The following is a 22,042-nucleotide window of genomic DNA, read 5'->3' on the forward strand; positions in this document are numbered from 1 at the left end:
CCGGCTGGGGACTCAGACCTCTCCACAATCGGACCTGGACACAGCTTGGTTCAAATGGACCTAGTGTGAGTGCGCGTTAATTAAGAAGCCGATATTCTTGAATCGCTATTTGCACTCTGTCCTCTGCCACTGACTTAAAAAAATCTTGTGCCTGTCCCTGTTAAGGTTTCTTAAATCGTACCTAGACGTACCGTAGATCAAAACCATCAGGGATCATAATCAGGATTATAAATTTGTTTAGCCCTCAGAGTACCGTAGCTGCCACCAGGAGAACAGATTCACAACACACGGGTGTCAGGAAAGAGTTAGTTTAATAATAATAAATTTAATAAAATACAGAATATAGAAAATGTGTCAACACTAGCGGTGACCTGCAATCAGTCGCTGATTCGACTATAGTCGACTATGAACGTTAGTTCATACGTACATAGTTGAATGTACCATTCTAACTGCATGGGGGTGCCCAATGCTGCTAAGAATTCGTTGTTACATGAAATGTCCTTGTTTTTGTTATATATAACCTTTTGTCAAATAAAATCATCCTAATTTCTGTTAATAAATATTAAAAAATGATGCTTGCGCATTAACAATAGGCATCTTCCTTACTACACATTAATAAATCACACCCTGCAGTTGCACTGTTAATATTTGTTAATATGTACGCTCTGAAGTCCTTTTATTTTGAAGGATGATGTGTGGGCGTTCATTTTCTGATTCTGATTCGATAAATACCGGAAGTTGTTATTGCGTATGTTGGGGTTATAATAAAGAGTTCCCAGTCGCAAACTAGACTGACCCAGTCAACATGTCCATGCGGGCCCCACATGGGTTTGAAATGGGCTGGCACATGGGCCCTTTTTGGGCAACCCAGCTGGGGCCCACAAAGATTTGTCCATCGGCTCCACATGGGCCCCATGTGTGTTAGCCCATGTGGGCCAATATTGGGGTCAATGTGGGCCTCAGGTGGGCCCCGTATGAGCAATGATTCACTGGCCCTACATGGGCCCCTTGTTTGTGTGGGATAATGACGGGGCCAGTGTGGGCAACAAGTAGGGCCCTTATGGTTAACTGCAGACACCCGCTTCAGCCCCATTAGGGGCCCATGGGCAAATCTTCATAGGGCCCATATGGGTTATGCAAAGGGGGCCCAAATATCAGCCCATCACTCACTAGAATGTCAGCTTGCATCACACATTTGGAGCACAATTACTATAATGCTAACTTGTGTCATCCAATGTGGGTCCCTATGGAGTCATGGAGGGCTTCAGGTGAGGTCTCTGCTGAACATACCTAAAGCAATATTCAGTTGCTTTTCTTACTTTGCAAAACTGTTGTATAAGAGCACAGCACTAAAGACTGTATTACCATAAGTATTTTCAATCAGAGATGAGCTGTTTATAATAATACTTACATTTAAATGACGACAAATGCTTGATCAATCCTAATAAAAATGTTTTATTGAAAACGACAACTCATTAACAATTTTAACCATAAATGTCCATAAAACATATGTTAAGAGTCTTTAGAATCCTTTACTGTGTGTTGCTGAGTTGTGTAGTTTCACATCTTGTAAAGAGAGAGAGAAGAGGGGAGGGAGAGACAGACAACAATATTAATTAAAGCACACAACAGTAACACTGCAGACTATCTAAACCATTTTAGCAATGATCAACATCCTTCTCTGTGAATCTAAAACATGGTAAAGCATAAAAATCCTGTTTGTACTATTTAATTAGCACACCAGGCCTGTATTTTCTGCACCACCTGGGTCCTGACCAAAATACACTGTACAGAACTCTATGAAGGCTCTTGCCAGCTTCTAGTTTGCACAGGATAATAAAATTCTGACCTGTACTCCTTCAAATATACTATACAATTCATTAATTTGAGCTGCTGCAGTTACTCAAAATTTCCAAAGACACTGATGTCTAACACTTTAATCACCTCTTGGGGGAGATTTTACAAAGGCCAAGTGATGTGTTTACAAGTTAGGTGTACATAAAACATTAAAAAACTCCAATATAGGAGCTGTCAGGGTTTTGGAAAGTAAAAATGACAATGATTTTCACATGCCTTCATAGTCACATTATCACAAACGTGTAACTCACTATTGATTACTTGCATCTGTTCTGCGTTCCTTTTTTGAAAGTCTCTCTGCGCTCTCAGTGCACGCGTTTCCATCATGGTCACGAGCATTGGTAAACCACTTTGAGACAGCTCTCTCAACATCTTCTTTAGTTAATTCTGAAGATAAGCATTTTGTTTTAGGGTACCTACAAAACAAAATTTAAAATTCAGATAGAATAAGCTGAGGCAAAAACAACCACCACATGTTACTTTACAGAGCACCAAAACGAGAAAACCGCTATCTAACTTGGACCCATTACAAGAATGATTAGTAGCTGTTTATCCATAAGACAATACTCTTTTCTGCTATACACAAGATTTTCTATGGTAGGTTAGGACTATGATCATTTGTTTTTTCCCCTCATACTGGGATTAATACTACACAGCTCTACCTTAGAAATGCAGTCATTTGTATTTGGTATATTTAATGCCTGTTCTGTTCAGGACACGACTTACTGTAAAGGTTTATCACTTAATTAATAACTAACAGGACAATTATCTTTTCTACCAAAATGTTAAGCAAACACTCTCTAAACCTAACTAGCTAGCTAGCTAACCAAGGTGACCACTTAGTTCTAGTGTTTGCTAAAGTAAAGTGCAAGTTATGTCATCAACGTCATTCATTTCGCACGACAACAACTAATGGCATACCATTTCAAACGCATAAGGCGAAAAAAACAGTTCAGCCGTTTGTTGTTTCGGTCGTGTCGTTTCGTCGCAATGCCTTGGAAAGTGGGCCTATAAACATTTTTAGTTGTTGTTTCCTTTTAAACCTCGTTACTTGAACCTTTCCTTATATTTTTTGCTGTTGTGTGGCAATTTTTAAATATTTTCAGGCAGGCATATTTTATTTTAAATGTTTTGACATTTTGCACAGTGCCTGTCTGACAGTTCGATATGCGCACTGCGCACTGACGGTTTGTAACGCAGCACACGCTGCGGAGTGAGGAGGCGGACACAAACGCTGAGGAGACCGAGATTTAATAAAGGGAATACCGAACTCAGGGTCAAATAGGAATGCAGAGGTCAAATCAGAGAGGGAGTCCGAACACGAAACACGGAGAGACATGACAGAACGAATACTAGAAACAAAACACAGGTAGAACGCAGAGCAACTGAACCAAACAGAATACACAGGGCGACTGGGCAGCGATAACAAGACGTACTTACAAACAGGATTAACATGCACAAACACGGCAACACGAAAGCATGAGATCAGGACCACGAATGAACAGAATGAACAAAACCACAGATAACCAGACTGGGGAATCACTGGGACTTAACACTGAACTGAAACAAGGAACAGGTTATAACAATGACACAGGGGCGTGGTAACAAACGAGGAATCACGGAGACAAACGAGCAGGGCGGGATAAACAGGCAAGGAACACGGACACAAGGGAACCCGGAGTGACCGCTAGGAGAGGGGGCATTGCCATACGTGACACGGTTAATGTTCTCTAACGTTTCATTAAAAAATAAATAAGTAAATAAAAGCTGAATAAAGCCAACCTACCGTGTTTATTCATTTATCTGGGTGTTTTAGGTTTTTACTTTGAAGAGGAAAAAGTCTGTTCTGAATGAGAACGGGATCCCGTTTAAGGTGCTCTAAATAAAAAAAAAATAAAAATAAAAAAACCCGATTCGATTATTAGTTGACTAAAGGGAAAAGCTGATGAATCAGATTCGACTATGAAAATCCTTAGTTGAATACACCCCTAGGCAACACAATTGGGTAAGAATAATAAAACATGTGTGATTGGTGTTTTCCTTATCAGGAGAGGAGGCACAGTAAACAGGATCTAGGGGAAGTGGAAAAATACAGGGAGAGAGGTAGAGACAGACAGAGGGATAGAGAGGTTCTAACTGAGGAGCAGACACACAGATAAGTGAGTAAACTGAATGTAATAGTGTTTTGACTGAGGGTCACAGACAGAAAAATCACAAATTCCCTTACAACCCCCTCTTAGAAGATTACTTAATCAGTGCATGGGTTGACAAAACCGTGCACGGAAGAGTTGAAGAGGTATGGAGCTTTTTCAGTGTCACCAGACCCTGAACCCGAAATCATTATTACTTGAAAGAAAAGTTCAAATGAATGAATCATTTGAGAAAACGTTCTGAATCGAATCATTTCCTCAGCTGATTAGTTCCTTGCTCAGTTCCTTTCTCAGTTCTCAGCTCAGCTGTGTTCAGAGGTGGGTAGGAACGCGTTACATTTACTCAAGTAGCTTTTTGGACAAAAATGTACTTGTAAGAGTAATATTAATATGAACGACTTTTACTTGAGTAAATATGTGCTGAGAAAAACGCGACCTTTACTCCGTTACAATCGGATTTGCGCCGCGCTACCGTTAGTGACCAATCAAATGAAGCCGGTCAGTCACGTGATCACATAAGCAAACTTTCTCCACCGGTAGCAAGAAAGTGACAGAAAAAGCCATACAGCCAATGTTTACATTACAAACGTGTAAAAGGACAGTTAATGCGCTGTCAGTTGTGTCTGCTAAAACGTGTGGACATTTCAGCCTACAAGAACTCAACATCAAATTTGAGGAAACACGATACAATAAGTTTGCCGTATGTATAGTATTGTGTAATGCTATCTCTGAGGTATACGTTTGTATGATGTAATTATTAAATGTAGTAACGCAGTGCAATACTAAAAACTAATTCAAACTAGCAATATATGATTTAGTTGAACCAAAGTTTGCTACAAATTGGCGTCAAGATGTAGCTACACGTATTGGCTGACAGTCTCATCAGTTAGTGCCTTTGTGGAACACATTAAAGTTAAACACAGGTTTACACACAAGTTAAACATAAAGTTACACAGGTCTAATAATTAGGAACAAACTAAAATACAAATTATTTATAATAAATACATTTTATATATTATATTTTTTTATAATAAATTATTTTTGTTTTCATTAAAAGTCAGTTTCCAGTAATTCAATTTCCCATGATGTAATTTATTGACACGAGACAGTACTCATGCATTTACTCACTACTTGAGTAGCTTTTTATCAAAGTACTTTTTTACTTTTACTCAAGTAAATTTTTGGATGCATACTTTTACTTTTACTTGAGTAACATTTGGTTCAAGTAACAGTACTTTTACTTGAGTAAAATTGTTGAATACTCTACCCATCTCTGGCTGTGTTGGCCAGCAAGGGAACTGCTGTGTTGTCTGTGAATCTCATTGGAGACTCTCATTGTGAGGGAACTGTGCTTGTGCAATGATTCGTTCACTGAAATAAGGGCTCCCGTTCACTCACCGATTCGTTGACTGAACGTACGGTCACTGTGATTCACATTCGTGCTGCCACCCAGAGGACTGTTGCTGAGAATGTGATTCACGTTTGCACTGCCACTCACTCACATGGAGTCAAGCCATATAAATATTGTCGTGCTTGTGCTCCTCCGTAGGTGAGCTGCGGCACTTGTGTGGATGACGTGAGTGGAAAAACTTCGCACGACAAGGAATCTTCAGTTTACCGTTTTTACTGAAACCTCGGCAGGTCAGTACAGAACATTCAGCATTACAGCAATAATAATAATAATAATCAGCAATAACAGATTGTCAGATGTACGGGCTCTAGCTCGGGCACAGAACAGCAGTTTGCACTGTCCATGCGATAAGCCGTGAGCGCCGTCTGTTTACATTACCATAGCAACCATTTCTAACCAATCAGCATCCTTCATGCGCAACACGCACACATCAGCAAGGAGAGAGGAGGAACAAATTCCTCAAATGTGAACTGTCTTACAATCTAAACACACTCCTCCCCCTTGTTTTAACAAATTTAGTTTCTAGAAACAATCTAAAAGTGTCATGTAACAAAGTACTGTATAAAACAAGTAGCAATAGAAATAAACCTAAGTGAGTTATACCATATATTGTGGTAGAACAAATATATAAATGTCAAAGTTATGAATAGAATTAAAATATGAGAATTACAGAAAGCTTATTACACATTTCAGATTATGGCAGCAAATATATCAATAGAAGAACACAATATGATTAGCCGAGCACAAAATGGCAAAAACTAATAAATAGCCTACTACAATAAAATTAAAATAAAACAACATTAAGCTTTTACTCCAAAGGGTATTTTTATTGTTACTATTATAGCTGCATTGTCATGTGAGAATACTGTCTGTGATTTTGAAGGCAAATTTTCACTTGAACTGTCACATCCAAAGAAAGTCATGAATCTGTCAATCAAACTTTGGCTCCTGGTTGTCTGGATTGACCTAGGTTGTTGCCATGGAAACTTGACTTCAGAGGAGTCTTCAATTAAGGCTTTAACTTACTGTTGCTAGCTAAATGAGAGATTGGTGTCACTGTAATAAACTAATGAGAACTTATTGTGTACTGTATGCTTGACTTAAAATTAAAGTGTACTTCTTTGTTTTTCATGTGTTGTTATCTTCATTGTAGTTACATGCAGAACCATCAGGTCTACAAGGGAGGGATGAATACACACACGTACACACTTCATTGAAAGCTGTCCATATGTGCAAACAATCATAGTATGTCCCTCTCACACCTACACAAACACTCACATACATTATGATAGTAAACCTTTGGCCATTTTAGAGTTGTGCTGAAATCTTTAGCATCACCTTCACCCTTCTTACCTGTTAATTGGTATAGTCCAACCATCTCCTAGAACCCACTAACACCTTACCTTAAAAGTGAGAGTTTGAGAGTGAGAAAGTTGAGTTATCAAGATGAGTGATTCCAGAAGTGTTGTACAGACACAATTTCATGTCATTTCAGCAACAACTGCATCATGCACAATTTGCAAGGCCAAACTGTCCACCAAATGAGGTTCCACAGGCAATCTACACCGGCATTTAAGGTTGAAACATCCCAGTGTGCAGCTACAGGGATGAACCTCAGCCTGAGCCTGCTCCTACTATCAGTGCTAGCAGCACCAGCACTGCACCAGCAGCAAGAGGAACCAGCACCGTCAGCACTGCTCCTCCAACCAGTAGTAGCACCATCACTGGTCCAGCTCCAGCTACTGTTGCCACACCACCAGGGGAAACAGGAGGTAGGCCCCGAGTAATAGGAGGAACACAAGCCAGACTGACCCATTTTGTGTCAAGGCCCATCAACTCCCTTAGACAAAGGGCTTTCTTGCTGGCAAGAATGATTGCAAAGGATTTTCAGCCATAATCCATCACTGAAGACACACCCCAACTATGTGTTACCCAGCAGGAAAACACTGTCCAACACAATTATTCCAGACATGTACAGGAAGACGCATGAAGAAATAAGAGTGAAGGTGGATAAAGCCAAAGCTGTGTGCCTGACCACAGACTACTGGACATCCAGATCATTATCATCATTTATGTCTGTGACATGTCATTTTTTGATGACTAAGAAGGTCTCTGTCCTGCTTGAGTGAGATAAGTGAGAGGCACACTGCTGACAATCTGTCAGAACAGCTTCTGAGGGTAGCAGCAAGGGAGTAGGGACTTCAGGATAAAGTTGCTGCCTGTGTGTCTGACAATGCTGCAAATGTGGTGAAAGCAATCCAGAACACAGGTTGGCCTCGCCTGTTCTACTTTGCCCACATCCTGAACCTCATTGTCACAGTGGCATTGCTGCCATCAAACAAACAGTGGAAAAGGTGAAGGCGATTGTCGAATATGTGCACAGAAGTACAGTTGCAACAGAGAAACTGAAGGCCACACAAAAGCAGTTGGGGTTGGCAGAATCTCACCTGAAGCAGGACTGTCCAACACGATGGAAATCAACATACTACATGATGTTGAGGTTCCTTGGAAAATTAAGATGCCATCATGACAAACCTGGCCTTGACTAATCCAAGACTGGCTGCCCTCACACCAGTTGAGTGGGAGGAAATGAAACAGTCCCGTGATATGCTAAAGCCCTTTGAAGAGGTCACTGTTGAAATCAGTGGTGAGGAGTAAGTGTTTTACTGTTATTATTGCACAGTCAGAATAATGTGATTATGAAGGCCTAATTTTCATTTGTTCAATCACATCCAAAGAAAGTCATAAATCTGTCAATCAAGCTCCTGCCTGTCGGGCTTGACCCAAGTCAAAATAAATAGAACATATTGTGTGGTCTATTGGTTATGAATGTTCTTGTTATAAAACCATTATTACTAATAGTATTATAAATAATAACCACGATAACAATATACATTATTATTACTACTACTATCAGGCCTCAACCTTGTTTTTCTTTCTCTCAGGTATGTGACTGCTTCAAAAGTGATACTTCTTGCAAGAGGTCTGCAGAAGATTGCTTCAATCGATGGATGAGCTGGAAACCTGACAGATTCTGCAAGAACCATTTGCCAGCAGATGTCACACTGTTTTGATCAAATTGAGCCCCATGCTTTGCTCTCTGAGGCAGCAGCACTGAAAAAGGCCTTCGGGAAGGAAGTAGATGCTGATAGGGCCTATCAACAACTCCGCAGTGCTGCAGCAAGGGTGACACTCCCCAACCAGCAGGCTGAAGGAGAAGAGGCAGCTCAGGGAGCAGCAGGAGGAGACAGTTCCACTCAGGAGAGACTTTGACCAGCAGGTCTCCGGGCTTGTGACCAGTAATCAGAATCCAACGGCTGATTCGGTACTGGAAGTCCATGCTTTTGTGGAAGAACCTCTAGTGAACCTCACGTGGTGGCAAAGTCAAGGGGTGGTCTAGCCGAGACTTTATGAGGTGATGATGATGAAGAGACTCTGCATTGTTGCCACATCTGTCCCGTCAGAGAGAGTGTTTGGTAAAATGGGCCAGATTATTTAAGAGCAAAGAAATCGTCTCAATTCTGCCAAAGTCAGCCAGCTGGTATTCCTAAATGCCAACCTGAAGTAAAGGGCATAAGGTCAGTAGGCCACCTTTATCATGATGATCCTGTTTGAATTTAATTTGCTCTGCACCTACAACAGTGAGTGTATGCATGTGTATTTGTTCCATTAAAATTAATTTATTTTAGTTTTTCTTGACCTTTTTGTTTTGCAAAAGCTACTGTAATGGTAGCTAGCTAAGTAATCCAGCTAACACAGTACTAACATTACTACTAACCTTATTTTGTAGTTAGCTAGTTAAATACCTGTCTACTTTGCTGACCAACATGTTACTCTATGACAGAAAAGGCATGGAGTTGATAAATGAAGATAATACTTACATGTATGCTGGTGTGACCTCCTGGTGGTGAGAATGCAGGCATCAGATGTGTAAGAGGGACAGAAATTGTATCCTGACAGTCACAGTTGTTAAAACTCAAAGTTCCCAAAGCAAAGCCTTGAGATTCAGTATGAAATGCTTGGGGTAATTTTTGACCCCACTTATGTAAAAATGGGGTAGTGACACAAAAACTGCAATTTATTAAAATGTATATAAACATTTGTAAAAATTCAAATGGCCTCAAGTCACAAACATGTTTTATGAGGAATACTTGGAATATGCCAGCATGTTTGGACACACTGAGAACCTGAGGGGTGAGAATGTACAGTAGACAGTTTTGGCCTTACATGAGCATCTCTCTGAATAGTAGTTTTCCTGTTTCAGTATAAGCAGCCGATGTGTCATAGAAACAGCCGATGTGTCAGTGGGTCAAGGCAGACCTCCATTGTTACGTGTTAACTGTTAAAATGTGAATATATCTACTGAAAGATAACGGCTTTTCGGCAGAGCTGTGCACAATCCTACGTGTACCTTAGGTCACACTACAGCTACAGTAAGGTACATGTCAATGCTGTGTGGAGAAAAACATAGAAACATTGAAACAAGCAATGATTCGACATGTGTGTTTTTCTTGATGTGCATCAGGAGGAAGAGGTGCAAGAAGAGGAAGATGTTAGTCATGACATTAGAGACAAAGACGTAAGCAGAGGAAACATCAAAATTAAATTCTGAGTCTCCAGAAAATGATATGAAAACTGACTCATCTCATGAAGTTCTTCAAAAGGTGTCTCTCCTTTCAAAAGGTGTAATGCTCTGGGCTCTAAGAAGAGCATTGATATTTTCCAGAGGCGAACAAAGGAGGACATGGTGTACCTGGATGCAACAGGCAGTATTGTAAAAAATACCCAATCCAGCTCAGGACCCTTTGGTGTATGAGCTGGTAGTGAGAAACCAAAGCAAAGAATCTCCTCCATTCCCTGTAGCAACATGTGACGTGTCATCACACCACTGCATCTGTTCTATATTTTCAGATCATTTCAAACAGATCATGCCAAACTTTATGGACAGAGGAACATACAACCAATATCGATTATATGTGATTGCTCTATAGTCCTCATGCAGGCCATATCACAAGTGTTGTCAGACAAGCCTCAATGATTTGCTGCTGAAGTACGTCAACAGTACTGTAACTGGAAAAGGCACTACAGAAGAATTAAATAAAATCCTATTCTCCATCGTTGTCTGAGCCATATAATGAAGAATGCAAAGGCACTGTGCAAAAAACAGTAAGTAAAATGTTTATAAGTTAATCTGTATTACATAAATAGGCATACAGTATGTATACGATGATAAATCTATGCGATCCATGTCACCCCTAGTGAGCCCAGGCACTACAGGCTGGCCATGCACATCTTTGGCCTCTTGACTTCTGCAAGCTCAGAACTGGATGAGATGCTCTGCACTGTTCTCTTCTCCAGCCCATGTGCTTCTGAGAGTGTTGAGAAGCACTTCACCAACTTACAGGACATGCTCACTGCAATTGGAGAACCACCTGTCAATGACAGTTCTACTGTCGCTGAAGACTTTGAGGTACATACTAAATGAAAATTTCCAATAATATATATTTTTATTGCAACATTATACAAATAATAAGTCATTTTAAATGCAAAGCACATCATGGACCTGGCTTGTTAGTTACCCAGTCTCTCACTCACATTTACAGTTTTTTACGACTGTGAGGGGGATGGATATATATGTTTATTATTCAGAGTTAATTTCATAGTTAAAATTAATAGTTAAAATGTATGGGTAAAATGTGGTTATGCAATATGTTATACGTTATATTATACAAGTTCCGTAGCACTGTACTGCAGTTTGGTTCATTTTAGTTCCGATGGGCTGACTTCCCTGTGGGGGGACTAATTAAGGGACACCTGAGGGGCTGACCTTGTGCTCGCACGAGAGGAGAGTGTGTGCGTAGTTGCGCTACGAGTTTTTCCCAGTACTGAGCTGTTCGGCTGGAAATAAAGAGAAATTCCTTTATTTGTAACCCGACAATTTTTCCTTCCCACACCTCAGAAAAGAGACTGGAATAAGTCAATTCACATTATAGGGTTACACGACTGCTAACATGTGTTTCCCAATACTTGAGATACATTTTCAAAACTCCAAACACAGCAACACATTTATCTCATACAAATAGCCAAATAGTTAATATACTGTTCAAAAGCGCATTTTCTTAACTAAATACCAACTCTGCATTTCACAACACAAAGTTCCCTTTACGCTCTTTGTTAAAACCGGAATCTATTGCATCCAGGAAAGACATTTGGTCACGAGGCCGATGATCATACACCTTCCACCTCCAGACTGAAAAAAGTTCATTAGTGGGGTTGAGGCGAGTAGGGCGGGAGGAAAAGGGACATCACTCTTGGATGGTCTATAAACCAGTTTGTGATGACATGAGAATGACAAAATGCTACATTGTCCCATCACAAATGTCCTGGTGTTTCCTCCCACCTGTTCCCTTTCTGCTTCTGGAACCAGTTATTGGTAGAGTTCATTCAAAAACGAAAGAAGGAGGCCACTGTTATAGGGACCAATCTGGCATTTGTGAAGGACCAAACCAGCACTTGAAATTGCAGGACAAATTATTATAATGTGCTCCTCTCTGACCTGGTATATTACTGTACTTCATTTTATTTAATTGATCTACCGTACATGTGCAAAAAATATGTATTACAGTAATATATTTTCAGCTGCCTTTGTAAATGTGTAAATGTACAATATTTTGTCAATTGTGATTTTTACACCCCAATCCAAATTTGTCCTCCGCTTTTAACCCATCTGTGCAGTCAGAACACACACACACACACACACACACACTAGTGATTACCAGGGCGCTGTGGATCACACGTGCCCAGAGCGGTGGGCAGCCCTAGCCCTGTGCCCAGCGAGCAGTTGGGGTTAGGTGCCTTGCTCAAGGGCACCTCAGTCATGGCCTTAGGTTTGGGAATCTAACCCACGACCCTCCGGTCACAAGACCAGTTCCCTAACCGCCAGGCCATGACTGCCCCTGTTTGTTTTTGCAGAACTTTGCATTTTATACAATATTTAAGGTTTTGAATCTTAGGTGTTCATTTTTGATATGCTGTGTGTAAGCATTTGTAAATAAGACAAAAATGATCCAGAATTTTGTTATTGGATAACTGTGTGTATAGAAAATGTAAACATTATAGAAACATGTAAAATGACTGCATTTTGTGCCAAAACATGAATTGTATATTGTATAGCCACTGAAAACCGATGTTAGAGTTCTGAAAATGTGACAACAGATTGGACAAACGCATGTTAGCATTCGTAAAAAACTGGAATATAATTCACAAGGTGTGCAGTTAGTACTGAAATATCTTTGCATCAGTGTCTTTCCCTTCATAAAAACACAGCCACAACCTAAGGGAGAAACAGACAAAGTTGAAGTTTACGGTGTCTGCAGAACCTCCCATAATAAAGAGGTGATGGTCCAGTGCAGCAGATGCAGCTCCTGGTACCACCCAAACTGTGTGCCTGTGCCAAGCAGTGCCTTAGACACCACAACAGAAGAATGGCATTGTCAAATCTACACAGATTAAACAAGTGGTAGCAGAAGACCAAGAAGATGACGACCATGTTTATGGCAGGAAATGTTCTGAAGTCTGTTTAAATATGTGCATTTAATTGTTTATGATGGTTGTGGTGGAAGCAGTGATAGTAATGAAGATTGATCAGAATTAATAAATCAATATGTATAAAAAAGTAATATATATTTTCCATCTCATTATTTCAAAATGCACTGGCAAATCACATGAATAATATATTAGCAAGTGTACTTCAAGAATATAGTAGAGTAATTTGATAATTTGATTTGTGTAATTTATTGAGCTCCAAATAGTGAAAATAAGCAACCAAATCGCCATTTAACATGATTTTGCCATCATGTTATTTCAAAATGCTACAGTAAAAACACTTGCAGATCACAGGAATGATACATTAGGAAGTGTATTTCGAATATGGTGGAGTAATTTGATAATTTGATTTGTGTATTTTACAGAGCCCCCAAATAGTGAAAATAAGCAACCAAATCGCCATTTAACATGATTTTGCCATCTTCTTATTTGAGTTTGGTATTGTCGTGCTTGTGCTCCTCCGTATGTGAGCTGCGGCACTTGTGTGGATGACGTGAGTGGAAAAACTTCGCACGACAAGGAATCTAAAGTTTACTGTTTTTACTGAAATCTCGGCAGGTCAATACAGAACATTTAACATTACAGCAACACGGACAGATTGTCAGATGTACGGGCTCTAGCTCGGGCACAGAACAGCAGTTTGCACTGTCCATGCGATGAGCCGTGAGCGCCGTCTGTTTTTATTAATTACCATGGCAACCATTTTCTAACCGATCGCATTCTACATGCGCTACACACACACATCAACAAAGAGAGAGGAGGGAACTAATTCCTCAAATGTGAACTCTTACACTACCCCCCTCCAGGAGCACTGAGTCCCTTCAGTACAAGTGAAGTACAAATACAATGAACCTATTAGTGAACCAATTAGTGAACATAACTCGATGGCAGTATACACATTCTTTGCTTCTGCAATTTCTTCAAGTTCAAATTTTTTCTATTTTTTTTTTCTTTTTTATATATAACGAGCACTAACTCAAAAGACATACAAACTCACTTAAATTCACAAATTCACTTAACAGTCCACCTGTTAGAACTAATTCCGGAACCTCTCCGGTTTCTGAACTACACGTCCGCTGGACGTCTTAACGGTCTTTCCTGGGAAGCCTTGGAGCCCTGGTCTTTCCTTTGGCTCACATCCCAAGGCTTCCAGGTGAGGTGCTCTCTCTTGATCACATGACTCCTTAGAAACTCCTTTCTCCACTAGGTTGTCACCATTGCTCTCTTGTAACGGCAGCTCTGGCACCAACGGGGCACCCTCTTCAGCCATCTGTATAGCTAGGCCCTGGCGCTGCTGTAGCACTTGGCTCCTTCGTCGTCCAACCCACACAGGAACCACTTCACCATCATAAGGTTTCAGCCGATTGTGATGCATTATCTGGCTGCGTTTCAACCCTTGAATCTCATATAGGACAGGACCCCGGCGTGCAGAAATGATGAAGGGGCCCTTCCAAGGTGCTTGGAGCTTGGGGCTTAGTCCTTTCCTTTTGGTGTCATCCCTCACATACACCAAGTCACCAATGTTGTAGGTGCACTCTCGTGCTCGAACATCGTACACCTTCTTCTGTCGTTCCTGTGCAGTGCGGAGGTGTTCCCTGGCTGTGTTCTGTGCCTCCTTGAGTCCCTCTTCCAGGTTGTAGAGGAAATCAGTCACCTCCATTCGGGAAGATTTGAGTTCTGCAGCTCCCAACTGGATATCCTGGGGTTGGTGAACCTCTCGGCCGAACATAAGCCGATTAGGCATGAACCCAGTGACTGCATGCCGGGAACTGCGGTAGGCTGAGGTGAGCAACGGGAGGTGCTCATCCCAGTTCTTTTGGTTTTGGTGTACATAACATCGGATCATCTGGAGTAAGGTTCTGTTGAACCGCTCCACCTGTCCGTTAGATGCCGGATGGTACGGGGTGGTTCTGGTCTTGGTGATCTGCAGAAGCTTGCATACACTTTGGAACAGGGAGCTTTCAAAATTGCGGCCCTGGTCAGTGTGCAACTCAAGGGGGGCTCCAAATCGAGCAACAAACTCGTACACAAGCTTCCTAGCTGTGGTCTCTGCCCCTTGGTCAGGGACGGGAAAGGCTTCGACCCATCGTGTGAACTGGTCAATTATGACCAGAATGTACTTATTCCCAGAGCTGGATACTGGAAAGGGACCAAGGATGTCTAAGTGGAGACGGTCAAGGGGTGCTCCAACCTGATAGCTTTGTAGCTTCGCTCGTTTCAGCGGCCCTGGGGCTTTGCGTGCACTGCAATGTTGGCATCTCCTTACGAACAGACGCACATCCTCACTCATTCCATACCAGTGGTAGCTCTGACGTAGGCGCTCGAGAGTTTTCACTTCCCCAAGGTGACCAGAATAGGGAGGGCTGTGACAAGCCTGTAGGACCTCTTCTTGCATGGAAACAGGGATGAGCAGTAGCAAGACTGAATGTTGAGCTCCTACCCTGTCCCAGGAATAATGTAAAACTCCTCCCTGCAACACAACCTGAGGCCAACAGAGCCAGAACTTTCTCACTGCAGGGCTCTCAAGCATCACCTGATCTTTTGTAGGGAGCGTTCCCGACTCTTTCCACATGTGGAGGGTAGAGAGGACAGGGTCAGCTTTCTGGAGTCTGGCCAACTCTTCAGAGCTGACTGAGTGGAGCCAGTTAATGACTGGAGTCTCTGGCATAGGTTCAGACACTTGGCTTGCTTCCAACGATTGAATGTTGTCACCAGCGGTCTCACCGCCAGACTGGACACATCTCACCGCCAGCGGCACCACATCATCGACATCATCCTCAAACCTTGTCCACTGCTCATGAAGCCTTTGACAGTACTTGCATCCTTGGCATGGAAGGTCTGACGAGTTCTTTCCAGCTTGATAACAGTCACACTGATACAGGCCTCCTTCTGTTCGCCTCGACAAAGCATCAGCATTACAGTGTTTGTGGCCTTCTCTGTGCTCGATGTGGAAATCATACTGGCTCAACTCCTCCAGCCAGCGAGCCAACTGGCCTTCGGGGTATTTGAACCGGAAGAGCCAGGTGAGACTGCCATGATCTGTTCGCAACAGGAACTTTCTGCCCAGTAGGTAGTGGCAGAATTGGCGGGTGTAACGAACAACAGCAAGTAACTCCCGTCTGGTGACGCAGTACCTCTGCTGAGCTGGTGTGAGTTGGCTACTGGCATATGCCAGAACCCGCTCCTCTCCCCACTGTAGTTGTGACAGGACTGCTCCAATACTGTGGCTTGATGCGTCAGTGTCAAGAATGTACTCGCCTCCAACAATGGGGTAGCCCAGTACTGGTGCAGTCGTTAGTTTTTGCTTTAGTTGTGTGAAAGCATGCTGGTGCTCATCCGCCCACAGGAATGTAGCACCCTTCTTTAGCAGGTTGTGGAGTGGGCTCGCCAGTTCTGCAAAGGCTGGGACAAACTTACGATAGTAATTACATAACCCAAGAAAGGCTTGGAGCTCTCGCAGGTTGCTGGGGGGCTCCCAGATCTGTACATCCTTGACCAGAGTGGGGTTTGGGCGGATTCCGTCGCCACTCACAACGTGGCCTAGGAAGAGGACTTCCTCCTGAAGCAAGTGGCACTTGGATGGCTTCAGTTTCAGTCCATAGCTGTGGAACCGCTGGAAGACCTGTGCAAGCCGGCTCAGGCTCTCCTCCACCCCCCTACCGAGGACGATTACATCATCAAGGTAGATCAGCAAGGCGTCCCACTGAAGTCCTCTAAGGACGAGCTCCATCGCCCTTTGGAATGTGCCTGGAGCATTGCAGAGCCCAAACGGCATACGGGTGTACTCATATAGCCCCCATTTGGTGAGAAACGCCGTCTTCTCACGGTCTCCATCATCTACCACTATCTGCCAGTAGCCAGACTGGAGGTCAAGTGTTGAAAACATAGTAGCACCCCCAAGAACATCAAGGCATTCCTCAATCTTGGGCAAAGGATACGCATCCTTGACCGTCAGGTTGTTTAGACAGCGGTAATCCACACACCACCGTACGCCCCCATCCTTTTTTCGTACTAGGACGACCGGAGAGGCCCACTCTGATGAGGAGGGCGTAACGACGCCTGCTTCAAGCATGGCTCTAAGATGCTTCTCCTCTTCACATTGGAATCCAAGAGGTGTCCTTCTCATTGGCTGGCGCACAGGTTTGACTGATCCTGTGTCTATTTTGTGGGTGACAGCAGAAAGGTAGCCCAGGTCGGTATCATCCTTGGCGAAGACGGATTGGTAAGTTAACAGTAACTGGAGGAGACGTTGCTGTTGCTCCTCATTCAGCGCCTCAGAAGCAGCACCAACCAGGTCATGGAGGTGTTCAGGTAAGTCGGAGATTGTCGTCACCCTTCCAACCACCAGCGCACCTCCTGACTCCCTCTCTACGCTGGGCACTGGGCTTTGCCCCGGCAAAGAGAGTGGCTCCTCAGGATAAACCTCGACTAGGACGCCAAGGCAGGTCCCCTTCGACAGGGATGCTTTGCTAGTGGAGAAGTTGCATAACCTGACGAGCACTCGTTCCTCCATAGTGGTGGCTACGCTTCCAGAGGCTACAGCTTCTGTAATGTTCAAAGGTTCTAACACAGCTGGAACACCTGGTCTTGGGTCGTCTACTTCGCCCCACACCACACATTCAGAGGCAGGTGGTATGGTGGTGGGCTCCCCTAGGGTCACCCGGGCAACACAATAGTCTGACCTGCCCTCTCTTACTATTTTGGAAGGTACCAGTTCGTTCCCAATAAAAACTTTGCCACGGGTGTAGATGACAACATCATGTGACTTCATCAGATCCAAGCCTAGCAGGACAGAATCACGTATAGGTGCTACATACACGTTCCACTTGATTGTTTTGGATGCAATCCCGAATGTGATGTTTAGTCCACTCCTTGCCTCCATACCATCTCCAACTCCTGCATTCAGGAGGTAAGTATTACGTAGGCTTGTTGGATCACCTCTGAAAAGAATCCTATACAGCTCCTCTGAGATTACAGTTGTTTGAGCTCCAGTGTCCACCACCGCCTGTGTTGGAGTGCCATTTACAGTCACAGGAATTTGCAGACTCTCCCCTTTGTTGCTGGTGCTGCTGATCTGCAGCCCTCGTAGCTGATGATCTGAAGTTGGATCCCTATCACCATGCCTAAGTGCAACTGTTGGGCTCAGTGACCTTGGGCAGTCCCTTCGGAAATGTCCTTTATCCCCACACTTAAAACATGGGCCAACTGTATCACGATTTGGACTTGGTGACTGGTTGCGTGTTCGACTGGACTGCATGTGAGGCTGGTTTGGCTTCCTCTCTGATGGTAGGGAATCTTGTATTTTTGCTCTAGTTTGCTGGCGCTCTGCATATGTAGACTGAAATTGGTCAAACTGCAACTTTAGGCCCCCTACTGAGTGAACGAGGGCCTTGACTTGGTCCGCCAGCTCAGCAAACTGATCAGTGGTTACATACTGGGGGGTCTGCACCCTACAAGAAGTAGCAGTGAAGCTCTCACAGATGTCCCCATCTTCAGCCCAGGAAACGCGCCTCGCCCGGCTCTTCATTTCAGTTTCACGTCCCATAGTAGCTTTGAAGTTATGTTCGTGGGCTTCCACCCATTTTTGGGCCTCTGCCAGGGAGCACGGATCTCGGTTCATAACTTCATAAGCCACCTTTTGATTTCTCAGACCCTTGAGGAAGGCATCGGTTGCCAGTTGATCCTGCAGCTCGAGATCCACCCCTGGGTATGCAAGTGTGACAAGGCGCCGCACCTCTTCTGCAAACTCAGCTGATGTCTCTCTACTTTGCCGAAGCTCTCCTAGCCTCCTCCTTACTGTGGTAGGCGGATCCCTCTTTCCAAAACGCTGAGTGAGCTGTTCAACTAAGAGAACATAATCCTCCCTGGTGCGTTCTGGCAGCGAACAGACATAGCGTATTGCAGCTCCCCGTAAGCAGTCATGCAGTCTGTCTATTCTCTCTGCGGTACTCCATCCATACTTCCTGGCCAGGCGCTCAAATGGCAACAGAAATGAGTCCCAGTCATCATTTCCATCAAAGGTGGCAAGTTTAGGCCGATGCACTTCCTGCAGAGTGTACCGACTGTTGTAGCCAGAGCTATTCACCCTCTGCCCCTCCTGGTAGGAAAACGAGTGCTGGGCTTCCTGCTCAGGGTCTCTACTGCTTCTCTGTCTGCTAGGTTCAGGTTCAGGATTGACACCCCTCCTGTTTGGGCCAGAGTTGCGAGCCTGTCTGGAAATTACATCCAGCTCGGCAGCAAAGGGGCCCCCAACATAATCTCTTGGTCTCACAGGCATCTCCCAAGAAACTGAAGGTGCAGCACTAGACTCTGGGATACGCCTATCCCGGGTATGATGTGGTGCAACTTCATCCCCTTTTTCACCATGAACAGCAAGAGGTGGTGTGACTTGCTGTGCAGCTGGGTCTCCCCTTGTTATGTGTGTGAGGACAGGGTTAAGCATCATTTGCAGCTGCTTAGTCTGCTGATTTTGATTATCCAGCAAAGCTTGTAACCATTTCGGGGCTCTGTCAGACTCAGGAGATCCTGCTAAAGCTCCTTGTAGCTCCTCCGTCATTTTATTATCCTCCTGTCCACAAGGTTGTTTGTGTTGTTGTTTTTTTTTTTTTTTTTTTTTTTTTACCTTTGTCCTTTACCCTACTTATTTATTTATTATTGTCTTTTATCTTACTTATTTATTTATTTATTTATTTATTTATTTATTATTGTCCTTCTATCCCGTTCATTTGCTTGTTGTTAAGCTTCCTGGGTTTTTATTATGAAGGAGAGCCGTAATGGTGGACATGAAGTAGATCGCACAAGGACGGCAGGACCTATTATAGCATTAGCTCTCGAATCCCGTCAGCCAGCTAGTTAGTTTTCCACATCGGGTTGGAGTACTCACGACTGGAAGAGTTTTTTGGACATCCCACTTCTGACACCAGTTGTCGTGCTTGTGCTCCTCCGTATGTGAGCTGCGGCACTTGTGTGGATGACGTGAGTGGAAAAACTTCGCACGACAAGGAATCTAAAGTTTACTGTTTTTACTGAAATCTCGGCAGGTCAATACAGAACATTTAACATTACAGCAACACGGACAGATTGTCAGATGTACGGGCTCTAGCTCGGGCACAGAACAGCAGTTTGCACTGTCCATGCGATGAGCCGTGAGCGCCGTCTGTTTTTATTAATTACCATGGCAACCATTTTCTAACCGATCGCATTCTACATGCGCTACACACACACACATCAACAAAGAGAGAGGAGGGAACTAATTCCTCAAATGTGAACTCTTACAGTATCATATGAATGCCCAACAGTTAAAATAACTGAAAGGCAAATTATGAGCATTTCAGATATATTTAATTAAGGTTCAGAACATCAATTCATGGGATTTCAATATCTGCACACCTCCTGCGTCGTTTCCAAAAGCGCTACCGTAATACCTGAGCTGTCAGTGTAGATATAGCGCGACCGAGCTTTTGCGAAGTGCAGATGGCGTGACCGCAGTGCGACAGGCCTGTCGCAACGACAACGTTTTCTCGTCAAAGTAACCAAACAGCGTTCATGCAAACAATAGCCAACACAGCACAAGCACCGGTTACATACCACCGTTGTCTTCCCCGTCTGAGTCGTGCAGGCCGCTTTCGTACAACCGTGACGTGTAGGTTCGCGTCGCGTTCAAGCTGTGCGCTGAAGCCGGGCAACTCCGTTGCTGATATTTTGCTGACAGTGTTGACGACTGTCCAACAAACTTCAAAGTCGTTGAGCGGCTGAATAGGGGATGCCCGACGCTTTAGAGCATTTGAACGTAAATCCAAGCTTCAGGTAGCGTTGTTTTATTTTGTATCAAATCAAGTATTCCAGTATTTAAAGCATCAGCGTCCACAGACCCCCACAATCCACAAACGACATAAAATCCAAATGCAAGCAGTAATTCATAGGCAACGTTCACGTTAGCAACTTACAGAATTTAAACGGTCAGCAAAAGTACGCTCCCCCCATCACCCACTCACTCACACTACACCCTCTCACCTAGCAAGTGCACAGGTGATATTAAAAATCATTACCGACACCACGTGACCCAAATAGTACACGTCATGACATAAGTGCACACAAGGCCTAAACCCAAGTCTACGCCTGTCCACAACATGTACTATTCCAACACATTCATCCCTTCATAATGTGTACTATTCCAACACATTCATCCCTTCCTTTGCTACTTTCTTCTTGCCCCAGGCAGCTCTGTGGACAAGTTTAATGCTGGGTAGGATATGTCATATATTCACTTCTAAAAATAGATAAAGCAATGAACATTTTAACGTATAATCTTCATTTTCCTTTTATTTATAATGTTCAAATACTGTATATATTATTTGTGAATGTAAAATCTAACATCCATAAAATCTTTTAGGAGACATGCAAAGACATGGGATTGCTTATCAGCAATTTTCAAAAAAATTAAGAATTTCACAGAAGGCAACGCCGGTAAAGTACAAGTTGAATATGCATTTAGCTAAATACAGTGGAACCTCGGTAAGTGAACGCCTCCGATAGCGAACAATTTGGATAACAACCAAAGATTTCGCTAAAAATTTGCACCGGATAGCGAACAGCTACGTAACCCATACGGTGAAAGTACCATGCACATGCGCAGTAGCCCTAGGTAGGTCGTTCGATGGGTAGCACAGATTTTCATAACACATGTCCAGGGCCAGAGTGGGTGTGATGCATGTCCCGGCCCAAACTACTGAGATTAACATGGGCCAGCCCAATGTTATTTGCACCTGAAGACTCGGCCAATCAGCAGTTTTAGTGAGAAGGGTAATGCTGCCAAAAGAAGGCGGAAACTGCACGGTGAAGTTCTTTAAACAGAAGTATATGCCGCTCTTACACAAAAGTAGCTGAATAAAAACATTAGAAGAGCCATGACTTTAGACATTTTTTTACTGCAGCCAATGGCGTTTACGTCCTCTCCTACACAGCAAAACCTGGAGTGTTAAATTTTCAGAGTTAAACATTTCCGAGTTAATTTTCACTC

General features: G+C 43.3%; 1 long non-coding RNA gene across 1 annotated transcript; it reads right to left on the bottom strand.

The window, feature by feature from the left end:
* Positions 1-1,419: 1,419 nt before the first annotated feature.
* Positions 1,420-20,757, bottom strand: LOC143474419 (uncharacterized). The gene is made up of 3 exons (XR_013120761.1): positions 20,611-20,757; positions 2,109-2,273; positions 1,420-1,566 (listed from the first exon to the last, which is right to left on the bottom strand). It is a non-coding gene; the product is annotated as an uncharacterized LOC143474419 (long non-coding RNA).
* Between the last annotated feature and the right edge of the window lie 1,285 nt (positions 20,758-22,042).

Source organism: Brachyhypopomus gauderio, chromosome 13 (assembly GCF_052324685.1).
Source record: "Brachyhypopomus gauderio isolate BG-103 chromosome 13, BGAUD_0.2, whole genome shotgun sequence".
NCBI lineage: Eukaryota > Metazoa > Chordata > Actinopteri > Gymnotiformes > Hypopomidae > Brachyhypopomus > Brachyhypopomus gauderio.